At 47.3% G+C, this 24,108-nt stretch overlaps 1 protein-coding gene across 6 annotated transcripts in view; it reads right to left on the bottom strand.

Annotated features, from left to right (window-relative positions):
* LOC118510831 (ets DNA-binding protein pokkuri) overlaps nucleotides 1-20,908 on the bottom strand; it is a 44,078-nt gene extending 23,170 nt beyond the window's left edge. For 2 of the 6 annotated variants that reach the window (XM_036053150.1, XM_036053156.1), the window contains exons 1-2: nucleotides 18,863-19,280; nucleotides 16,916-17,722 (exon numbers count right to left, since the gene is read on the bottom strand). The gene's annotated coding sequence lies outside the window, so the exon portion shown is untranslated. Of the gene's footprint in view, nucleotides 1-16,915; nucleotides 17,723-17,972; nucleotides 18,137-18,862; nucleotides 19,281-20,303 lie in introns of those variants that run through there. The other 4 variants (XM_036053153.1, XM_036053151.1, XM_036053152.1 and 1 more) reach the window with 4 other exon arrangements.
* Between the last annotated feature and the right edge of the window lie 3,200 nt (nucleotides 20,909-24,108).

The raw sequence follows: 24,108 nt of genomic DNA, 5'->3' as shown, positions 1-24,108 counted from the left end.
CATAACATAAAAATATTTACAAACAAAAACCAAATTCATCCAACCAATCCAACCGTTGTTTTCTTTCTAAACAACAAAACTCATCTAATTCAAACTTCGCAAACACTACTACCGGTTGCTGCATGGTGCATGTGAATCGCACGAAAGATTACGAATGCGGAAATTGCTGGTGGCAGCACCAGCGTCCCAAACGTCGACACGCCTCGCCGTCACGAACTTCACACAACCAGCACATCGGGCACATCTCACCGTCCATATCACACACGATGGTGATGGGCGCACGCTTTTCCTGTTTTTGAAATTGGCGCACGGATTAGCTAAAACAGACAAAAACATCCTTCTAATCGTAAACCAGAAGAAGGGCGGTTCTGATTTTAGCTCCTCACTGACTTCCGTCCCAGGATGATCGGTCACACACGTGGCGCGTGGATGAACACCGAATGAATCACCCCCCAAGACTGTCGATCGATCGCTGCTAAATGAATCCGTGCTGTCAGTGTGAGATTTTTTTTTATGACCATTATTATGGCGCTTGTGGTTGAACCAAACACACAAACAGACGATCAGCACCATCATCTGTCATTCTGCGGGTAAACACACAACAAGTGGCGACGACTCTTGAAGATGAGAGAGTTTTGTGCTAGTGCGATAAGAGTCCCGTACCTACTGTAAATTGTAATCGGTTCCGCCACCATACAGGACCGGACGGTGGTGACATAGTGTGCTCGGTCCCGCGGCGGACCGGCAATCCGGTTTGTGCGCCGAATGACGCATACCATTCACTCACCACCACCACCAACTCTACCCGGATCGAGCGAGATTTTCGCGCTGTGCATGATCGGACCGCAGCACGCCTGTTCTGTTGAGACTTAGAACGGCGGCTGGTGGGTGCGTGACACAGGAGGCAGTGTCCGGGGGACTGTTGCGAAACCAGTTTGCAAAGCGACTGGTAGCAGTCCGCCGCAACACACAGAGCAAGCAGGAAGTAATCAAAATGGCTCTCGACGAACCTGGTGTGTCAGACGACGACACTCACATACAGTTCGATAACTGTATTATAAATATCAACCCCTTTCCGATACCTGGCAGCAGCTCGCTTGCACTACCGCTCTTCCTGGTGGGCTTCAAAATTGATTGCGAAGGCAAAGACGTTGCCTCCACACCTAGAGATACTGGTGAGGTAAATCACAGTCGATCAATAGAGGAGTCGCCGCTTTATCTTGCGCGCTACTACTCCACACGCATCGATCATGGACACAGTGGAGTTGCGAAAAAGATCAGACTAGACCGCCCTCCTGGTGGAGTATCGAGTAACACATATCCGATAGGAATTCTTCCACCAATCACCACGGTTGGTATATGTGTGTCTCTTGATGCCGTTGGGAACGCCACTAGGAAACGGAATTCACACATCTCACCCTCATGTCGTTACGTCGTACGACACAGACATCGCCGACTCTTCCGTAGTTGTAACCGGGCGAGCGTACACACAATTAACGCGCCGCGTCGTCTTGCCGTTGGTGTCCTTGAGCCACGCGAGAAACGGAACTCGTTGATCCGTTAGACGTGTGCTTGTTGCCCCATCGCCTCAGTGTAATCCCCCTTGGCGTCGTTTCGATCAACGTTACGAAAAATCGCTGTCTACTGAGGCAAGGTGAATTTCGAGAGGCTATTGAACTGCACATCGACGCCATCGTACGCGCGCGCGTTTGTCGTAGACTCGGAAGTGCCACGCTCGTCGTCGGAAGATCTAGCCCGAGAGGAAACAGCCAATCAAAAGAAGCTGCGAGAGAGAACACGAATCTCGGAATAAGATATCGAACGTATAAAAAGGTGCGCTCACACAATAGTGCGTGGGTTCCCGAGAGAATCTTCAAAAAAACGCACGTGTTTTACACACACCAGAGTACGGTGAGAGGAGACGCAACCTGTTGCATACACATTGCTATTGCTGCTGCTGCTGTATCGAACGCACTGGCCTAGTGCGTAACACATCCGTTACGCGTTATCGTTACACTACTTGCACGACGCGTGTTATCTCCTCCGACTATAGCGTGTGTGATGGGGGGGGCTTAATGCGTGACAATTTCGATTACCAGCACCACCACCAGCAACCCCCCCCCCCCCCCTCTGTGTTCCCTCCTTTCCTCCCATACCGATAGGAATGCACCATTGCTGGATCGGTTCGGAGCTGTGGGTCGTGTGCGCCCCTATTATGTGACGGTCATATTTTTTAACCCCGTCAGTACGGGCCCCCTCACACAACACAGTCGATGTGGCGCGTCTAGTCTATTTACGTGACAAATTGTGTTCAATTGCACTAGCACAGGGCAGGAAGAAGACACACTTCCCGGTTATGGATTTTTTACTGCTTCCAAAAGCCACACCGAAAACAAACAAAAAAATAACCCCGTTCCCGGTGAACGTGAAGGAATCCGTGAGCCTGCTCTTCCCGAAGTAGAGAAGGATTTCTGTAAGAAGAGGCCCCTCCAAATCGTATGCTATGTTTTGAGATGATTTGTTGACCAAAAGTTGTGGTTTGCTACTTTATGCTTATTCAAAACCGATAGTTACATTAGTGCGCACACGTGCTCGGGATCGGGATCGTCCAATGAACCATCATCAGCATGAGTCTAGGGAAAAAAAAAACACACGCCCAACCAAGGAACTAACCACCAGCCTCATCATATATAGGAAGCTTCTTAATTACACGCCAACGAGGGCTGTTTTAAAGGCCCGCGCGCACACGCACAGGCTCGTTACGCGAAACCCTACGGCATTTTATCTATAAGGAGCCCTCTCTTTCTCGTTAAATTCGCTTCATCTTCTAGCGCAACGAAAAGTTAAGTGATCTTGGGAAGGAAAGGCTTCAACAGAACGAGAAGAAGTTCTGCTTTTCTCCCTTGTAATCAGGCGCAACTTTCCATCGAACCGCCGGTGTATACACACACTCGGGCAGATTACCAACGCTATTCTACGAGAGCAACAACTTCAAAGCAGCAACGAATTCTGGCCGACTATTGGGAGTGTTTTTTTTGCCTCGTTTAAGCTTCTTTTTCGGTGTTTGGTACGGATGAGATTTAGATAAGTTGCCGGAGAAGCTTGCCGAGATCCCGAGGGGAAACGAGAAAACGGGCATAGTTTAGAGCGAAGAATAGAAAGGGGGAAAAAATAACCCTTTCCTGCTACCTATTTGGTGGATAGGCAACCTTTCTTCTGTTTCTACGATGGATAAGCCATTCGCCTTGAAAAGTCAGTAACCTTTCACCGTTTCTAAGGAGAAGAAACCGGGAAGAATGTGGTAGCAAATAACGATATCTTAACCATGTATTACCTGAAGAACATTTAACGTAACACTCGCCGGTGGCATTAATGGCTCCATTGGTAAGGTACAACTCTGCAGCACGCCCGGTTTTGGATTAAAATCTCACCATGAGCAACTACGTGGATACAGACGCAAAAAACTTATCCCTGAAGCGCACGTTCCTCTAGACCTTGAGTGAAACAACTCTTTACTCTCCATCCTGTTTTCTCTTGATCGGGGGCGATTAATTACTTCCTCTATTCATATTATCATCATCGAACCACAGTCAAAATGGTTCATTTGTTTCGTTATCTTCTCTCTCTCCGCACCGGAGATTGAAGAATGGGACATTATATGATCGATTATGCAGCAGTCTCTAGGTTTTAGAAAGATAATGCCTTCTTCTTGTAGAGGAGTAGCAGCTGTCTTGTGATACAAATAGGAACAATATTTGCTGCATGGCGAGCTATTCAGAGAAGAGGAGATCTCACCATATTCATGTACTTTGGATGCATATTCTTCTTAGGAATTATTTTGGATTTCTCCGAATCTTCTAAAGAACTGCAAAAAACCCAGAGTTGGGTAAGGAGTAGGCGCGAGCCTCTGAGTGTAGTAGCCATCATCGTGACTGATAAAATAATTGCAAGAATCATAAAAAAATAATAAACCAAGCAAAAGACATATTATAGGTCCCGCGCGTCCGGTGTGACATGAGTACGCTGGTTTTTCTTATCAGAGAGCTTGGACGCGCGCGACCACCCCTCCTTGCACACACACACACCTTCTATGCACCCCTTTCTGCTGCAACGCCCAATTGCTGTAACAAAGAGACGCAGCAAACCCCCCCCTCACACACAACAATAGGAACAGAGCGAAAAATAAGACCCCGGTTTCCGCGAGGAAAGAGATAACGGAACGTAAAAAGCACACACACACACACGTCGGTGTGCGCCAACCCAACAGGTGGGTGGTATGTTGTTGGGGTGGGGGTTGGGTGATTCGCAACCACCACCGTAATAAGAAGCCGCCGCCGGAGCTCGAAAAAGAAACAGTACCACGCACACGTAATCTTGATGCTTCCGGTGTTCGTGGTGTGTCGCGGCCTTCCCTATCGTCGAAGCAATGCAGCGGCGCAGTGTTTGGGAGGTGTGTTGGCGCGGGGTTTAAGAGTGACGCGCGCAACGCGCGGCGGATTAAAAACCGTTCACAGGGAGGAGGACCAGACACACATACTCTGCTGCAGGGATGTGGGATTAGAAATTACTCACTTTATCGGGACCGTCTTAGCCTTAATCGGTTCGGATCGGTTGATTGGGGTGTGGAGGAGATGTTTAAGGGACCCTCCTCTATGCACTCCCTAGTTTATACTCAAGTTTACACTTCAAGAAGAACGTCCTTCTCCTTGTATGTGTGTCCGATTAAGTACTTTAAACTGATTAACTAAGAACAGTAGAGTAAGAAAGCGCATACTCGAATGTTAAACCCTGAGACGGGCTGATAAGAACATACAAACACTGACTGTAATAACCGGGCACACGCAAACACCGGTCGGTTGGTCCAGAATTTCTGGAAGAGTTGGTGGAACTTCTGACAGGAAGAAGAGGGAAGAATATTATTGTAGCAAAAAAAGACTTCCCCATCACAAGATTACACGAACTTTGACCATTAGCCTTTGGGAAGATGGCGCCTGCCTGCGCCCGTTGCTCGGAGACGATTTCACCCTTATCAGCAACTTTCACCCCTGAGGATCATCTGTGCGGCCTCCTCACCACAACTCTTTCCACCGCCCCTTCCTGTGACACAAAACAACTTAATAAAACAGCTGATTGTATACAATCGAGAACAGGATCTTGGTTGCGACCAAACCAACTGTTTTAGAAGACCTGCGCCCAACCTAACCTCATGTTTAGATTCCGGATCATTCAGGAAGGTAGGTTTTTGGTTGCAAAAGTTGAAGGTCGGTGCGTTGCTGTGTTGTTGTTTATCCATCAACGCGCGCCACCATTTCCATCATATTGCAGCTGCGTAAACAAATATGCTGCCATGCTTCTTCCACCAATGGTTGCCAAAATAATGGTGGCTCAGTATGGACACCAGGGGAGGAAGAAAAAAACAACAGTTCATGTAGAAGTACAGTTGTGTGCAAAGTAGTAGCAGCGATAACTCGTAGCTCCTTGGTATCCATGGGCTAGTGAGTACAGAAATTCTGATCGAAGGGAACTCCTCACTTGATTAGTAGTTTGGATACCTGTGGACCAGGAGACTTCACTATTAATTATTTCCTTTTGGGAGTCTTCTAACAGGCCTTCTAGGATACCTCTCGAAAGTAAGGATTTCTCGACTCATCAAGGATACATTACTTGATACTCATCCGGACTCCTATTTAGACAGACTGCAATAACCAAATCCGAAATCCGAAGATCAATCCGAGTCACGATCACAATTCCTTTGGTTTGGTCCTCGATTTTCGCGATTTCTGTACGAGATTTCTGGACATTAATTCAACTTGCTTGGGTCCAGCACAAACTGCTATAATTTTGAACCTAACCATAAATGCGCTAAAAGATATGATTTTTGCATGCTAGTGTAATAAAATACACTTTTACTGCAATGCACACACAGACACACCATCCAAAATAAAATAAAAACGAGTTCCCGACCGGACCTCCAGTATTGGATTGAAAATTGGTGTTGGCTTCTCGCGAAAGGGATGATGATGATGATGATGATGTTTGTCCGCTAGCGCGTGTTGCTGCTACACCGAATATGCCTGCAACCAAAATTGAACGATTGCACACCCTGATGATTTCCCACTCTGCTGCTGTGTATTTTTGATGCATTGGTTGCATCCGAGAATACCCTCACCCCCGGTTGCATTGATTCCCCCGTTCCTAATATGTGGCTCTCCAAAAAATAGATCCCATGGGGAAGAGGGTGGAGCGAAGGCCGGGGACCCATTTTCCATACTCCACAAACAAATTGTTGTGTAGCGCCTGCTGCCGGTCGGCCTTTCTTTTTTTTCAACCCTATTTTTCGGGGGGTTTCTTGTTAGTCTTGTTGCAAAATCAGCGAAATTGTTGTAATTTTATTAATTGCGAGTACATAGCGTGCGTGCGCCACACACTCACCCTGTGCTTTTGGGGGAGGGAGGGTTGAACGCGATACAAAAACAAATGTTTCCGGCGTCGAGGTCCCCGGCACCCTCAAAAGCACACACACACACGTGCAAACATGTAAAAGCTGTTTGATGGGAAGTCGGAAAAACGGTGAACGATGCACTTTTCGGGTTGCAATGCAGTAGCTAGCACGAGCGAGCGTACTCGATCAAAAGGTTTTTCGCCGTTTTCCTTTTTTTGTTTTGCAATTCCTGCTGCCTTGCTGCACTTGTGTGTGTGTGCGTAAATTGAGACCCGTTTTTAGATAGATTTGTGGGTCTATATGTTAACGTATTACGACCAGCTTTTATTATGCTCAATCCTGCTGATTGTGCACCAACCGTCCCGTTTTTCCCATTCCACCCAATATTTTCTTCTACTCCAACACTCTTAATCCTATGCGCAGCTGAAGCAGTACTGAAATAGGGAATAGGGCTGTGAGGGCAGTGAACCTTGCCCACCTTGGGCAGGTTAAAAGCACACACACACACTTAGTAAGAAAACCGTCTTGTAAAACGATTTTTCTTTATGCTTTCTATGTGTGCATTTAATCGATTGGCTAAGACAAGAATTTAAAATGCAAGAATAACATGCGCAAAGAGGTTCGATGAAAAGGCGCAAATCAATTATGCGGGTTTTCCAGCGCTTATTAGAGAGAGCAACGCAGTTCCAAGCCAGGAATGGCCAGCAACAAGCAAAACGGCTCAAGAGCAAAAAGAGGAAATGGGTTTAGAGAAGAAAATAAATGTATAGCCGCCGATTAGACACGTTCAAAAGGTCATCAGCAGCCGTAACTGCGGGCCTCGGAAGCTGGGAAGCAAAAAAAAAGGAATGAAAGCAAACCACAACGCAGAAAGAAGAGAAATGGCTCTCGATCAGCCGCGAAACGATCGTTCATTAGAACAGAGGCGCAGATTGCTAAAGCAAAGCGAATGGCGCTCCCCCTTCAGAGCTCTGGAGCTCATAGTTGGAAGGGAAACGCACAATAAGAAGGCGATGACTTAAAACATAGATTTCTGTTCCCTGTTGGGCGGTAAAGCAGGAGGTTGGAAAGATGAACATCATCCCGAAAAATATTGAAGCCTCGGCCCTTCCACCTATATAACGAGCGAGGGTACGTTCTGCTGGTTTTTTGCCAAAGTAATGAGAAGAAATAACACACCAGCGCCAGGAATTTCATCTTTCAGGATTATCTCCTCCTCCCCAAATCCGTTGTGTCGCTGTGTCCTCGTGCTGCTCCACCACCAACAAATGATGTGCTCTCTTCTCCCTAGGCACACCTAAAATCCCTTCGGGGGAGGAAAGAAGGCGATTTGAAACCAATTAAAATTATCTCGAAATTTTAAACTCTTTCCTTCACCTCCGAAAAAAGCTCCCGGATGTTGGGATGGTGTATCCGGAGGGAACGATTAGAAGATGCACGGGCAGACGAAGTGCCAGAACGAACCTGGGCCAGGCTCCACAGCTCTCTATCCCATCGGACCTTTCTCCTGGTGGAGATCTAGCAAAAGGGAGTAGAGAAATTATCCGCTGGAAGCGGCAGCAACCTCAATTTTCCTCCAAAAAAAAAACAGGCTACACTTTACGCGTTGAGAATCTTTTCCACCACGAAATACCGTGTTCTCCCGATTAGCCTTTTCTCCCCAAAACAAAAGCTGGATGATGAAGGTGTGGTGTGTGCCTTTTTACGATCCTTTTACCTACCATCTCTTCCATCTCCACTTCTTCACCTCCCAGTCGTCCCAGGGAACGGGCCAAAGAAGCAAGGAGACAAGAGGGAAGGAAGAAGCAAAAAGAAAAGATCAATCATAGTGAAGAGAGGCATGGAAATGGAAACACGCGATCCAACATCCCCGGACAAGCCACAGAGCGCCCTCTCGAGGGGCAAACCGATGCTCGATGGCAAAATCAATCGGCTGACCGAGAAGGAGACATCCGCAGGCAGGGGTAGGTGATGGGGGCGGAAGAAATTCCGGGGTGAAAGATGCTGAAGGAACCAGAGAATGGGCAGAGACAGAGACTCCAACAAACAAAATGGACCGTAACGATCTCATCTTCCTCCCCCCCGACATATTGGAATGCGTTCGGAGAAGATGGTGCTGATGGTGGCGGTAATCATTTCCTGGTGCCCTCGGCTTCATAGTGGTGGAACTCATCTCCTGCGTGCACACCAACCTGCGTGCACGAGAATTGAAAGACTACAACAAGGGTAGAAAGAACGAACGTAAACACACACTCTGGGCTCTGGGACCTTTTTCTTCTTGCTGCTGGACGATTGGAAAACCTGGAAAGACCATTCGGACACTTGGAGACGAACGTGGGGGTAGCTGGGAAAGGAAAACTCTTCTCGTTGCCCCCTCAAGCAAAAAAACGAGTGAGAGAACGAAAGAAATGGAGCGAAAGAAATGCGCACCACCAGCAATCACAGGAAGAAAGCGCAGCAAGAAGCGATAGAGAAGGCGGTGGACGAAAAGAAGAAGAAAAAAAAAGGAAACCAAAAAATTGGCCCTCATCGTTCTTAATGTCTGTGTCTGTGTGTGTACGGTTGCGTGTATGTGCGTATAAAATGGGAAAAACGAAGAAGAAAAACGAACAATAATAACAACAATCACGGACGGAAAGGAAATGCCGCCGACCCCGCGAAAGAAGACCCCCAAAGCGGAACAAAACAGAAAAGCGAAAAAGAACAAGCGAAGAAAACAGGCGAAAAACAGAAAACGAAAAGCAAAAGGAAGAACTAAAGCATAACACAACACAAAGAAGCTGAGAGTAATGCAATAAGGAAGAAGTGAGAGAAAGAGAAGATAAAACGAAAGGAGAAAAAAAAGGAAAAACGAAAAAAGAAGAAAAGAAAAGGAAAAGATAAAAGGAGCAAAAGAGAACCGATTTATACGTTTTTGAAAACATAAAGATGAAGAAAATGGGAAAAAAAACAAAACAACTGAAGGAAAGAAAGGAAACGAGAGAGAGAAAAAAATACACGCGCTCGTAAAATCTTTCCCCGTAAGTCTTTTGACCCATCTCCTTCGGGTTTTCTCGCTCTTCCTCTCCCTCTCCCCCTCTCTCTCTCTCTCTCTCCACAACCGTGTGATAATCTTCTTCGGCCTTCATCTAGGCCGCGCAGCATCAACGTTTCCCCGGAGAGACCTCACGGACCAGGAGACTCTGGGAGGAAGCCTGGAGGCTGTGTGCGCGCAGACCTGCTCCGGGGTCCTCCGTGTTTTCGTGTGTCTAGCAGGCAAGCGAACTTGCGCTTAGGTCGTTTCGGTGGCTTCTTCTATTCTCCTTTTTTGGGATCTTTCGCTACGCACCTTCTAGCTCTTTTTTTCCCCCCGTCTAAGCACCCGCGGATGAGAAGAAGTAGGAGCAAAAAAAAGGTAAAAATCGCTCCCAGCAGGAGATCTTGTGATGTGGGGGGAGAAGTTGTAGACGGAGTTGGGATGCTGCCGCTTCACGCAACACCACCGAGGTTCCTCGCCCCCTTCTGAGCGTCCCATTTCGTATTCAAAAACGCCAAAGAGTTCAAAACTCGTACCATTTTGTTCGGGATGGTGACATTTCTCGGCACAGCTAGTTTACGTGACGAGAACCGCCACAGGAAAAATAATTCTCACCTCCACTAGGCTGATCCGCTTGCGACGAGCAAACAAGATGAGTCGAGAATACATAGCCGAACGAGAAACGCAGCAGGAGACACTTGTGACAGTGCAATGTGGAGATCAAGATCGTCAAGAGACGTACAGTACGCTCTCCACATGTGTTGCACGCTGCTCCTATGCGCGACACGCCTGATAGATGGACAAAAGGGAGATCTTCAAAGTGATGATCTTTCCTTCCCAAAGCACTAACCTTCTTCACGACCCTCCCAAAAAAAAAACAACCAACGTCAGCTTTGAAAGGAAGTACAAAAAAAAAGGCGAAGTGCCACCTAAGGAACACGCGGGCAAGGGAGATATACCATAACGAGCGTAGAATAGAAATCTTCTAATGGTCATCACCATTCTGGCAGGTTCAACGAGTTCGTCTTTCAGATCCGGACGCCCCCCCCCCCCCCCCCCCCTCCTGCGAAGGCTCAACAGCGACGCGAGCGCTTATAGGTCGTAATTCGTCTTCTACGTCTAATGAACCTTTTCACCTATTATGGGTCTGCCTGGGCCCGTAAGATTCTTTTCCATTTCCAGCTCTTCGCAACATAAGTTGAAACCAACTTTCGGTGGTTGACCGACCACATCATCATCGTCCACCATTTTCGTTGGAAAGATTCGTCCAGAGAGATCCGGACACTAGATTAGGGAACTAGCGCGCCCTCACCTCAGGATGGGCAGCCGTCGCCCGGTTACAGCTTCCACAATACCGGAGAGTCCGGCCGGGGCGAGTGGTGCGCGACTGGAAGCACTGATTTATGACAGATTCTTCCTATTCTTCCTCGTGATATCTTGCAGGGTTTGAGGTTAGGTTTAAGTGATCGAGAGTACGCCGTGGTTTTAGAATCTGGAGAACTCGACAACGCTAGACCAGAGATGAAGTCGGGTTGTACATAACGCTTCAACTTGAAGGTCAACATTCTCTACTCTGGGTGGGGAAACGCATAAAGATTTTACTTTTACCAAGAATTTTATACTCTCCGTAGCTTCAGACGGAGGAGATCCTGGATGAATAGATGTCACAAGTGACATCCGTATCACATTGAGGGTGTCTTTCATGTTTGCTATTGCTTAAATATTTTTAACGCCTGATTTTTCTCCCACAGGTGAAAACGCAGCATCAGCTTATTTTACTCACTCTCTCTCTCTCTCTCTCTCCATTGCTGGATAATTGTTTCTGACGCCACAGGGACTCCCATATTTCTCCCTGACCATAGGCGCGCAAACAAAGGAAGTTTTATTTATCCCAACAAAAAAAAAAAACGAACAGCCTTAAAAGCTTGGAGTGCCTCCCTGGTGTCTGTCGGTGAACCGGATGGACACCCGTCGAGTGGTTGCGTTGGTGTTGGGTGCGTGGAATTTCGGACAATCATCAACTTGGGCTGTGCGCGCATCAGGTACCTCCTCTATCCCGCTCGCCCTTAACACGTCAACATTTTGCCTTGCTGTCCAAGATTCTTCGTTGGTATCGTGTGTCAGCAAGCAGGATACACTCTCGATGCTGAAGGATAATTCAACGAATTTGACTTCGCTTTTGTTTGTGCGTGAATCAGGAAGATCATGCTCTGTCTCGCTGTGTGTGCCCATTTTCCTTTTTTCAAAAGCCAAAGGACATGACATGAGATTCTTTCGCTGGTGTTGTTTGGATACGGTCCCTTTTTTTCAATAGTGCATTTTCGGTGCTTTTCTTGACCTTCCTTCACCTCGACGTTGCATTTGCGACCTCGTTTTCTACGAAGCACTTTTTCGAAGGAAATGTTTCGTTTCGGAGAACTATTCCCGGAACGACCATGAGTTTGCTTAACTCGGGCTGTATGCAGAGAGCTTGCAGTTTCGCCTTTTTTTTAACCAACTTTACCGACGGTCTATGCTTTCCGAGAAGTGACGGCAGAATCCTAAGGATCATCAGGTTTTGCTCTTGTGGAAAGTATAATTCTTAAAAAAAAGTGAAGAGTGATTTCAATATAGCTCGGTAGTTTTGAGCCCGATTGCGATATAATCTAACGCCCTGTGGTAATCAACAGTTAGACAAAGAAGATCTCCTTCCCTCCCTTGAGTTCCCGGGGATGTTCTCGCCCTGTCTCGCGGTCAGAAGGGAATTTTCTTTTCATCGGAACAATTGTTCACATGTGTTCCGAATAATTTCGGCGAACCAATAAATAATGCACACCCATCAGGAATATGTTTGTCCGGTTGATCGCGGGAAGTCTTGCGCCTGCCCCTTAAGATAACTTCCAACCCCTCTCGGATAGGGACATGCAGAGCACATAAAAGGGCAAGTGCATGGCAAAAGTTACATTTCTGCAGTTCCGATTTATTGAATCGCAACACCGAAGGGACAAGTGTCGTCATGGAAAGGACACACGCTTCGCTATTATTATGATTGGCCTAGGAGGTTTTTCTGCTCGTGGAAGAATATAATTGTGTCACACGCCTTCCAAAACAGGGGTGTCGGACCCCTTTATTCTCTCAATATCTCTGGCGTCTGGCGTAACATTTGTGCAGCACTTTTTTTTTCGTCCCACTCCCTAAAGTGTCGTCCTTCCGGTTCCGGGCGTTCGTGCCCTGCTTCTTCCCTTTGAACGCTAATCGAAACGAGGGGTGAGAAAACATAAACCTACCCTTCTTCGCTTCTCCCAACACATATTTCTAGGGGGATGAAAAATGTATGCTTCACACAGGCGCCCCCTGTTACACAACCACACCGCATGTAATTCATATTCTATTGCCGGCAAATCTGTTCCGATTTCTGCGTCCCCTAATTCTTAGCTCACGCGGAAGCGGAACAAACGGAACCGTACGTCGGATGATCAGGTGCATCCCGCGCCCTACTACTGCCGCACCAAAAACTGCACTTGTTCGGCGACTCGAGGGATTTCCTCGACACACGCGCGCGCCCTACTGTCAACCATCTGTGATGCGCACTGTTGTTGCAGGAAGCATTCTTCTCGCCCAGACTTGAAGGTTTTTGGGCAGTGCTAAAAATAATTAATTTCGGCAAGGGCTCACTCATACCTCGAGGGAATAAGGGTAAGAGCGCGCTGTTCAAAAGCTATGAGCTCCTTCCAAGCATGTGTTGCCTTAGGACCTTAGGAGATGTCTAAGGTACCTCCCTCCGAAACGGATCATCATGATCGATCAAGGTTTTACACCCACACTCGAGAGACTCTGATCCAGGTAAGCAATCGGTGCACATTCGGTCGTAAAACGATTAAAATGCTTCTTCAAAATCTTTCACACATGGGATGGGAACCTTCTGCATGCTTAGCTGCAGGATCGTACCGCTTCTTCCACTTTCCGGCTAATTCTGGTTTCTGGGTGTTAATTTTGTCTTTCCGATTTTGCGGCGTTCCGATATTCTATTACCTGTCGCCCTGCCATTTAACGATCCCCCCCTCAATAGCGAGGTAGCGGCAGTAGCCCGCAACACCACTTGAGAGGAACCAAATTCGAGCAGAGCCAAAAACCCGTGTACCTTCTTCTCGTCGAGCGTCGAAAGGTGTTCGAGTGTGTCCAACTAGCCCATAAAAACAATTGCACTGGGAATAGGGAAATTGGGCAAGGGTAGTAAAGCCGCACCCCAGCACAAGGACTTAAGAGAGGCGCACCAAGGAATCCGATATTGACACTCGAGAAAACTGGTCGTTACAGGTGTGTGTAAAAGTGGTTGGTAACAAGGATATCTCTACCCATATTGAATATTACTGATGCTAAGGATCAGAGGGCCTTACCAGGTCCTCCGAGATATTCTGAAGATGGCGAGATCTAGAGAAATTGCAACCGAAGAGGCAAAATGTACAGCTCAATGGTTTCCTGCTTTGTTTTCGGAGACATTCATCAAGTAGTAATGCACTTGTTGCTTCGGGATCGTCCCTTTTCAAGGGTTTTCTTTTTTTCTTTGGAGGGTTTTAATGACATCTCTTCTTGAGATGCGATTCTTATGTTAATTTTTCTTCTATTGGTAAACCAGTGTTAAACAGACGACCAGGAAGCAGAAATCTGACTACCTGCTGTTGCCGCATCAAGGATCGATCCACAGACCGGACCCGAACGGTTCTAGGAAATTACTCAACTTTCACGTCCCATTTCTTCTACAATTTCCAGCGAACTGGACACACTACGACACACGCACATGGATATGCCACGAAGCCAAACAAAAATAGTGCACGCAGCATAAGAGTCTTCCTTCGCTACATCCCCAACCTGTAACACGCTTCCCTCCGCTGCTGCTGCTACTGTGCGGACGACGGCACAAAAATAATGCTTGAGCGGACACAACAAATAAAAGTAAAGCTTTTCTTCCCCCCTCTCGCGTGCCATCAGCACAGTTAGAAAACGCGAACTCGCACACAAACGGTCACTTTTTACGCGAACCAACAGTTGCAAGCCTGTTGCAAGACGGTTGCGCATAGGGAAGGAAGGCGTAGCATGGAGAAAAAAACTGCATTAAAAGCAAAATAAGCTCCTCCTCTTCTGCTAGGTTTTCGCCCCCATGCACTGGGCAGCCAAAAGGGCTAGTTCACCACCAACCGGCCACCAACCAACCTCCCCCCCAGGGGGGAAGGGAGCTTAGTTTCCGCAACGCTACGCGAAACGGAACAGCACAACGGTCATTGGACGGAAACGGGAAAAACGACCACCGTCGTCCACAAAACCAAAGCAATTGTGCATTGTGCATTGAGGGACCGCGCGCAACGGAGAAGGCAAACACCAACAAACGGGAAGAAATGGCCACACACACACACACACACACACACACACACACACACACACACACACACACACACACACACACACACACACACACACACACACACACACACACACACACACACACACGCATATGCAAATCGGAAACAGGAAGCATGGGGGTGGTGGGATTTGGAGAAGTTTGGAGGTGGATTCCTTCCGAGAAATGGTGGTAGCCACCAAGCAAGTACAACAACAGCGCAGAAAAGACGGGGACTGTTTATTCTTCCGTCCAGAGCGAGAGTGTACCGCGGGTTTGGTGCTGCTGCTTCTTTGCGTGTGCGTTTGGTAGATTGCATTTGCAACGTTAAAAAAAAACACACACACACACATGTGTGCAAAGTGTGCAACAAATGTGTAACGCACTAGATGCTTCAGTGTGCTGCTTTTTATTGGCCCGGCGAATGGAAGGGTCGAATGGAATGTTCGTCTGGGAGACGATTTAATTGGGTGTGTATGTGTGGTGTACCGGGAAGGGGGTATTCTTGAGCAGAACGTGGTCTCTCAGTAAGGCAGCGGCAGATTTGTTATAGATTTTAGAGTAATAAAAAAATATATTCTTTAAAATGCCAGAGCCCAATAGGAAGCTTAAAACGATCGCTTAGGCTGTGGTCTATGGCAACGATTATATTGACTACATAACAGATAATTTATTTAAATCTCATGTTAAATTTAATATTCTTTATTTACCGAGCGAATCATATTTCTAAGGCAGTAAAGAAATTTAAGAAAATTTCAACAATAGCAACTCTTTTGTTGAACGATCGTTCGTAGATCGTAGAATGTGAGTCTAGATGATCATAATTTAACTCCGTTTTTTGAGTAAAAGTTAGCAGCCATTTTTATTTAGTTATGCTTTATTGAAGATTATGGGAACGTGATCCATTCTGAATTTACAAAGATTGAAAATGGAATGCTTTTATAATGCAATATAGAGGTAATTTTTGTATCAATTTTTCACTTTCTTATTTTGAGATTTTGTAAATAATAAATTAGGCAAAAAAAAAAATTTACTAATAAAATTAAAAAAAAAACTGTTTTACGACTGAATGCAAAATATGCTAGACCACAGCCTAATGCGTCTTAGAAGACCAATATCATCATCTTCATCAGGATTTTGTTTCTTAGCCATTCGACCCGGATGTTGTGGAAATGGTTGAATGGCACCCCAAACTGTCCCAAAAATGTGATTCTCCCTGTTCATCTCCCACCCAAACCCCCTTCCTAGCCCCCCCCCCCCCCCCCCCCCCTCTTTGGGAAGACCAGATGACTATTGTTCTGTCATCAGTCATCACGGGACAGAGACAGACAGTTTGCCAAAATGGGCTTATGCTGTTTCATCGACGACGACGTTGAAGCGATCGTAGACTTTACTTTCGTTCTAATGTCCAACACCAATTGACAGTCAAAAGATTGCTCCCAAGCCAGTGTTTTTTCTTCCCGTTAAAGTCTCTCAGCATCAACAAAAAAAAAGCAACGACCATTTCTTCTCGTCCACATGTAGCCGACATAAAAAGCCGAAAGCCTCTTACTCCCTCCTCTTCAACGGGTTTCATTTCCAATGTTCGACCTAAAGAGGACCATGCGGTTCCGGCATGGGGGGGACCGCAACTGGCAGCCGCCTCGTGTAGTTGTTGTTGACTGTGAGCTCAATCTCATCAATCATAATTTATTATTCAAATTTACGCTGGTGCTGGTCCTTTTCCCTCCGCTTTGGAGCAGTGTAGGCCCATTGAAAAAGAGTTTTGTCCCACTGGCGTTGAGCTTGGCATCGTGGTGGTGGTCGCGGTTATGTGAAGAATCCTTTTCTCGCCGGTTGCCGGTACCAATTAACGCAACACAGCATCTTCTACTTCTCAGCCGCTTTTGAGCCTCATGTAGAGCTCTGATCGGAAGAGTTTTCCCGCATCATTTTGTGGACCATGTAAAGGCGACGGTCCCTCTTTATCATTAGTTTCGGGTGATAATTGCTTAACGCCGTCAAGTGTCAAGTGTGAATTTTGGTGCCCACTACAATGCAAGAGAAACAAAATCGGAGGTTTAAAATAACCAAACCAACTTACCAAGTGCTTTTCTTCCGGTGTTGCTGTTGTCCAACTTGTTGCTTGTAAATTCTGGTTCTCTCCTTACTGTTACGGATACTCCTGTCTTTTAGCACGCTCTTTCTCTCGCGTGTGCTTTTTCTCACTCAACCGCTCACTTCCGGGTGGCGAAAGTCCTTTCCGAGTTGGCCTTTTTCTTTACCGCGTTGGTGTGTGTTTTTTTCCTTTCTTTGCTCTGGCCTGGCTCTGGTGATGATGATCGTTGCTATTGGCGATGACGACTGCGCGCAGAATTCGCCCGATTCTATCCCGCGATTTTCTTTCACGCAAACACGGCACACACACACGTTGCTACAATTTGTTGGCACAACAAAAGCGCGGGAAAACTCGGCTCTCGGGGGTGGCGAAAAATCACTCGCGGAAAAATCACAACACAAAACGCACCCCGAAATTACACTTCAAGCGCGCTGGTGGTCATCATCAGCTGGTTAGCTTAACTATTTTTCTTTCACTCGCTCGCTTTTCTTTCCTTTTCCTATTATCAGCTTGATAACACTGCACACATGCATTAGCACCACACTTGTATCTTTCCTCTTCTTTCTTCGCCTGTTTTCACACTATTTGCCGGATGGGAGGGAAAAAACCCCGAGCCCGGAAAATCGCTCGCTGCTGTGTAGTACAACGGAAACGGAACAACGCGGTCGCGGCCTACTACTACTTCTACTACCACCAGACACGAACAACGAACGGTGAGGCGGCACACCAACACACGCTACATGAGTCGCATACATTCACACGCACGCACGGTGATAATGATTGAGATGGTCACTGTAAAAAAGAAATGGAACGCATTGTAATGGTGCTGCTGGCTGCTGCTTATGTGTGTTTGTGTATTTTCTGTGAGTATGTGTACTGCCGTATGTGTGTCAAGAGAAGCACACAGAAGCAGCAGTGTTTCCGGTGCTTCAAAGTGTGGATCAGTGTTCACTAAAGAAGCCGCCTTTCGCTTTTCCGGGTTCACACTAGCTTTGACACACACACACAGAGCAACACAGCAGCACAATAAACACTTGCTTACTACGATCGAACGAATTGCCCGGTTTGTCAACCGGATGAGGAATATCCTTTTGCAAAAATGCGGTTTTTTATCTCTTTCTCTCTCGCTCTCGCTTGCTTGGAGATTCGTAAAAACACAAGCACACTCGGCCTACTACTATTCTTCCGGCAGTAGTACACACAGCTCTACATACAGCTACAGGACATACGCACACACTGAGGGCAACCGAAGCTTATCAGAACGGAAGATGCCCTTTTTCCTGTTATGTTCTTCCGTGTTCGCTCCAACTCTTCATGATGACAGTTTCTTTCTACTATTACTACTACTACTACTGGCCCGGGAGAAGCTTTCTGTGGAGGCGATCTTGTCTTCTTGTTTGCTGGTGTGTGATCGTGTGATCTTTTTTAGCGCATCGCTTCAACACAACACAACCGCGCACGAGATGATGATGGCCGCGGCCCGGTCGGCAGGCTGACACTTGACACCGGCAAACATTTCCTTCCGTGTGCGTCACACACCGATCAAAACCGCCGCTCACACACACACACGCTCGCTACACACGGTGCGGCCGTTTTCCGGGTTGTGCTCTTGTCGGACACTGCATACCCCGCTCACACATTCTCGCTACTCCTGTGTGTCCACGGCGGAACCACACCACCACCACACGACCACACTACGATCGCGTATCGCGTTTTTAAAACCGGTTTATGGAGGATTATTTCTGTGCGAGATTTATTTTTTCTTCGTTTTTTTTTTCGCTTGTATGCTCCTTTTTTGTGTGCTTTTTTCTGCTTCACCAATCCGTCAACACGGCGGAACTATATTCTGCGTTTGGCGTTCGGTGAGACTTCCTGCCAAAACTTGTCTTCCAGTTTACACACACAAACACACAGATACGCGGTGACACTCACTTTAATATTGCTCCTTGTTTCCGTGTTTTTTCTTCCTTCCGTGCACTTTACATTGTTTCAACCAAACTCGCGTAATAAAAGTACCAAACACTTTGGGTGGGATTTGCCAAAAAGATAAAACACAAAAGCTCTGCTTGATACACACACTCGCGGGCCGGCAAAGGCGTGTAAATGATGGTTACTACACTGTGCGCTGTTTGTATGTTGTTTGTTTTACTTCGACGAAACTACGAAACCCAGGTCCAGGTTTGTGTTAGAAATCCGGGGGTTTGGCGCGTGTTTTTCTCACAGCCAGCAGCCAAAGAATAAAACGCTCCGTTCGCCTCGTTCGCCGCGTAAAAATTAAACACGACGCGAACCAAGCAGTCGGGCCCAACCGTTCCACAACCGTATTTCTCGACCGCTGTTGCGTTTTTGCGAGCGAGAGAGAGATTCCTCACCATCGTACAACGGCAAGTGAAAAACATGCGGTGTTTCGGGCTCGCTGTCCTTCTCTCTCTCATAGTTTCTTCCGCATCGGCGGCTGTTGCGCTCACGCTCATACACTGAACGGGCGTACGAATCGAAACGCACACGTTTTGAGCTCACTATCTCTCTCTCTCGCTCTTTCACTAGGGAGAGAGCGCGACAGGTTGCAGTGAGCAGGGAGAGAGAGAGAATGTAAACAGTGAACGGCGTACAGTGAGGCGAACGCATTTATGTACTGCGGGAGCTGTAACTTTAGTTTAATGCAGGAGGCTCAATTTTAACAAAAATTTCGGTACATTGGTAATCGCAATTACCATATCATCTGAATCTTAATACGGTCATTTTAATTGTTGTCCACCTCAAGGTAATAGTGACCATTGTCAAGGTGTATAAAATCTTGTTTGAAATCTCGGGCTGTTCTTGATGCTGCTTCAGCCCAGCTGGGACTGTTGCCTAGTGGTCGAAATGAAATAAGGAATTCCAATCAAATCATTGGTCTGATGCTCAACTCAATGCTATCCAACCAGGGATATCAACTATGTGCCATAAGATCCTCTTAGTCTTAGATATATAATACATTTTTCGTACACGTGCAAGCTGGATGACAGGTGTCGGAACATTGATTGCAAAGGTGATCAATGATAGTTACTGCTGTGATGGTGAGTATAGAGAGCCTTATGTGGCTCAACAACCTCGAGAAGTGTTGTCCTGTCATTTCTGTCTACCTGTGAGTTGATTTTACCCGTAGCAAGGAGTTCAGCCCGGCGTACGGAGAGCCTGTCTGGATGGGATTTGAGCCCCGGGTCCTGCCGTGTGAAGACCGGCGCCGTTATCGCCTCGGCCACCAGAACGCCCCTTCAATATTTCAACAGATATAGCAACTATTGAGAGTAGTGCAAGTTACACCTTGTGCCACTGCAACGTAGGAGTGGGAAGCGACAACTACACACGCACACACACACATACCACTCACCTGCAACCGCGTGTCTATAGGCTGTGCGCGACTGTGTATGTGCCGGGTTGGGTGATCAGCACGCACATCAATCTCACCGTCGCCTAGAACGTCTCGCGCGCGCAGTGCGTTTTCTTCCCGGAAATTTTCTTGCTTCCGCGTCGCGCACGCTTAGCCGAAGATGACAACGACACAGCGGGAATAAAATCAGCAGCAGCAGCAGCAGCAGCAGCAGCAACAAAAGCGTACGGTAGCGGACATGCGACGCGCGGAGTAGAATGGGGTTGCGTCGGGCAGCACGACGACACAAACGGAAGGAGGTGAGTCCGCGCTAACGGAGTGAGTGTAATGGCCGTTCGTTTCCGTGTGTTTAAAAATAAATCGCACACATGTACACCATCCACTACTGGGCGAGATAGACCGATTGATCAGCGCGGTTCCTAGTCGGTGCGGTTCGTCCGGTACTAGGGCCCCGCTCTACTATGTCCGGGTTCGCAAGAACCGTTGCGGGCTTTGCAGAATTTATATGCCAACGTCACCGCCCAGAAGAGTCTTGGCGCACGCTGCCCAGCAAGACCGCACATGATCACTTGCACCACAGAACGATGCAAAATTGGTTGACTATAAGTTACACTAGCACTCTCAGGAACTTGAGCGAAACACCAGCCCACAGGAACAGCCTAAACCGACTACGAACGAAACTTCTTTTCCAGCAATCTGCACATGGGTGCTTTGATGGAACACGGGTAATTTTTGTGCCCGCCATTCTTAAGCGTTGTTTAGACGCGCAGGTCCTAGATATATCAGCTGTCAATCTTCAAACATGACGCCACCAGATTTCCAAAACAGCATCCAGATTTCCATAACAAGACAGCTTTTTGTTTTCGTTTACGGTGCAAATTATTTCAACATCCACGTGAGTATGTGGATTTTAATTTGAGTTCAAAAATTACACCAATAAATTGGCTTATTTTTAGAACTCACCGCGAAATCGACTGCTTGCCTGGTAACGCACTTAAACAAACATGGCGTCAAGGTGAAGGCATCACAGGTTAAGGGATCAGAATCCGGGATCCGGGACCCAATTGGACGATGCTCCAGACGAAGGGATCCGTCAAGAATATTGGTAGCGATATGCAAACCCAGCATCAAGAAACGATCTAGACTTTATGGCGAACACCGTCTAAGAACTGCAGCTTAGATAATGATAATCCAGAATAGTGCACCTGCCTCTAATACCACTCGCTAACATATATCTTCCGGGCGTGAGTTTACTTGTGGCTTGTGAGAACACAAGCGAAGACACCAATTACACAACGCCCGCTTATCATCCCCGTGGCTGCATTTTTTGCATCGTTGCAGTGAGTTTGCTCCAGTTTGCTGGTTACATCCACCGTCCAACCGCGAGCGTCCGTGGCGTAATGTGTTGGTGGTGGATATTTCACCACAGTTCCCAGTGAAAATAACGAGGCGCACGTGAAGAAGCGTTTGGGAAAATTTCTCACCATCGCGTCGCTTACCCAAGCGTTCAGACTGTGCCAAACTGTGGACAGTGGCTTAGAAAATTGAAAGGAAGCGGCTGCACATTTCTACCAAAGCAAAAAAAACTGAATGGTAGAGATCCATTGTGGTCGATTCTTCGGCTTTTTGGGAGATTTGCTCCAATGGGGCGGTGTGACATCATCGCTCGAGCGCAATTAAAAAACGGGAACGGGAAACGAAAATGAAATTGATGGAGGGAGCGAGCCAGCGGATGGCCCAAATTTGCATTTCTTCATCATCAAACGTCAGCTGTGTGATCTCTTTTCCAGTCTGTACACTGGAAAATGGCGCGTAAAAGTGCGTTTTTGTTGGGTGAAGAAGGTGGTATGAGCGCGTTACATCATTGTAAAAAGCAATGTGCAATTACACTGGCCAAAGGTGTGGAATGGTGGAAGCGAAACAAAAAAAAAACCTGCCATCCTCCTTCCAAAGTCACGCGCGCCATGTTTCTTTTTCGCGCACGCGAACATCTTCATTCATCTTGAATCGCGGAAAAGTGTATCACTGGAGCGATCGTCTGCGAGGAGGTGGTGGCGACGGATGAAGGAAAGATCGTAGTGATCTAACCGATGCAGTTGATGGCGATGATCCACTGAGCCACCCATCCTTCCCCAGGAAAATTTCACGCAGAGGTGTGGAAGTATGGCGTGTGCCATTGTGTTTTAGTTGATGATTTTATTATCCATCCATTGGAATTCTGCACGGAGCTGAGCTAAGAGAGGAAGATTTTCTTGGTGCAAGAAAATGACAGTCCCTCAATGTCTAAAACAAGATTCGATCGATATAATATCCTTAAATGGACCGGTTAATTTAGGAGATTTTCTGAGGACTTTAGATGTGCGAATATCTCGAGGGTCTAAAGGAGTTTCTGAGTTTCTGAGGTAAGCGTATTGAATTCTTGATAGAATAGACATTTATTCCTGGCTCTGACACAGATCTCTCGATTGCTTGAAGCTATCTTGAGATTCTTGAGACGTTGTACCGGATATTGCAAATCGGACAGGGAATTGCTTCCCTGTTGGCATATTGTTTTTGCTACCCTTGCCAGCTTTATTGACCCCCCGCCTTATCGCAGATGAGTACGTCAAGACATCCCGCAAGTCCCTAAATTCCCTGTCGTATAATTCATAAAACGATAAAAGCACGTCCGTGATAACGGATGTACCGAGTCAATAGAGGCACCTGATCAAAGGTCGGACCAATCATCATCTAGGCGTTTGATGATTTGGGATTCAAAACAACAATCCCCCGTGCACGAGACCTGCGAGGGTCGTTACGCAGAAAGCGAAACACACTGCAATTCAGTAGCATTATTGGTGGCGTATTCACACCGACGTTCGCGGTTGCCGAACGGTGCAGTCAGGAAAAGAACTCATGTCCCGTGTTGCATGAGCCCGACCGACCGACCGACCGACCGACTGCTCTTACGTGCGGATCTGGGTTATGCACGTTATGCAACTCCCACCCACCTTGCGGCCGGTGAAAGTAAGTGTGGATGGATCGATGGAAGAATGTAGCCGGGCGGAGTGGGGCACAAGGGGCACAGGTACAACCGGCGCACGTCGAGATGGTGCGTAATTAAGTCAGACATAATTTATACACGTTCTTACCTGACGGTTTCCCTTACTCCAGTTGGATGGTTTTGGACGGCGCATCATCGACGTAATCCGACCTGTCCGACGCAAGAAGCGATCGAATGGTGATCGAGCTCCTCTCGCACTGCGGGCGAAGTTTGTGCGAATTTTACGCCGCGTGCAGTAAAGTAAACCCCAGTCGCGAACGTAAGCCGCGTGTGTGAGAGATATGCTGGTCGTAAAAGAAAACTCAGCTAACGGCGGAAGGTGGCGAAAGAAGAAAGCCGCAACCGCAAATATTACTCGCACCAGGCCGCTCTGCGTAACCTGTGCGCGGGAGGATTGTTTAGGCATTCATGCGTAAGGGCCAACACTCACACCGGGCGTTGATGACTGAAAGGCATCACCGTGGACGTACAGGTTACGGCGGGGATGGCATAATCATTACATCGTTCGAATTCTATCGGCAATTCTCCCGCAGTCCTCGGTATGTTGGCATCAAAACACACATCGACGCAGCTGATATGCGCTGATAGCTGATAGCGCCCTCGTATCCCGCCGCTGGTCTCGGAGGGCCAGCACGTGCGGGTGATTTCGATTGTGTGTGGCCGGAGTCCGTTTTCTCACGCCCTTCACCAAATGATCGTACCTGTAAACCGTACCACAGTAGCACAGCATTAGGAAGTCTGGCGTTGATAAGATGAGTCGTC

The sequence above is a fragment of the Anopheles stephensi genome, chromosome 3, assembly GCF_013141755.1.
Source record: "Anopheles stephensi strain Indian chromosome 3, UCI_ANSTEP_V1.0, whole genome shotgun sequence".
NCBI classification, from domain to species: domain Eukaryota; kingdom Metazoa; phylum Arthropoda; class Insecta; order Diptera; family Culicidae; genus Anopheles; species Anopheles stephensi.
This window is presented reverse-complemented; position numbering and strand designations above follow the sequence as displayed.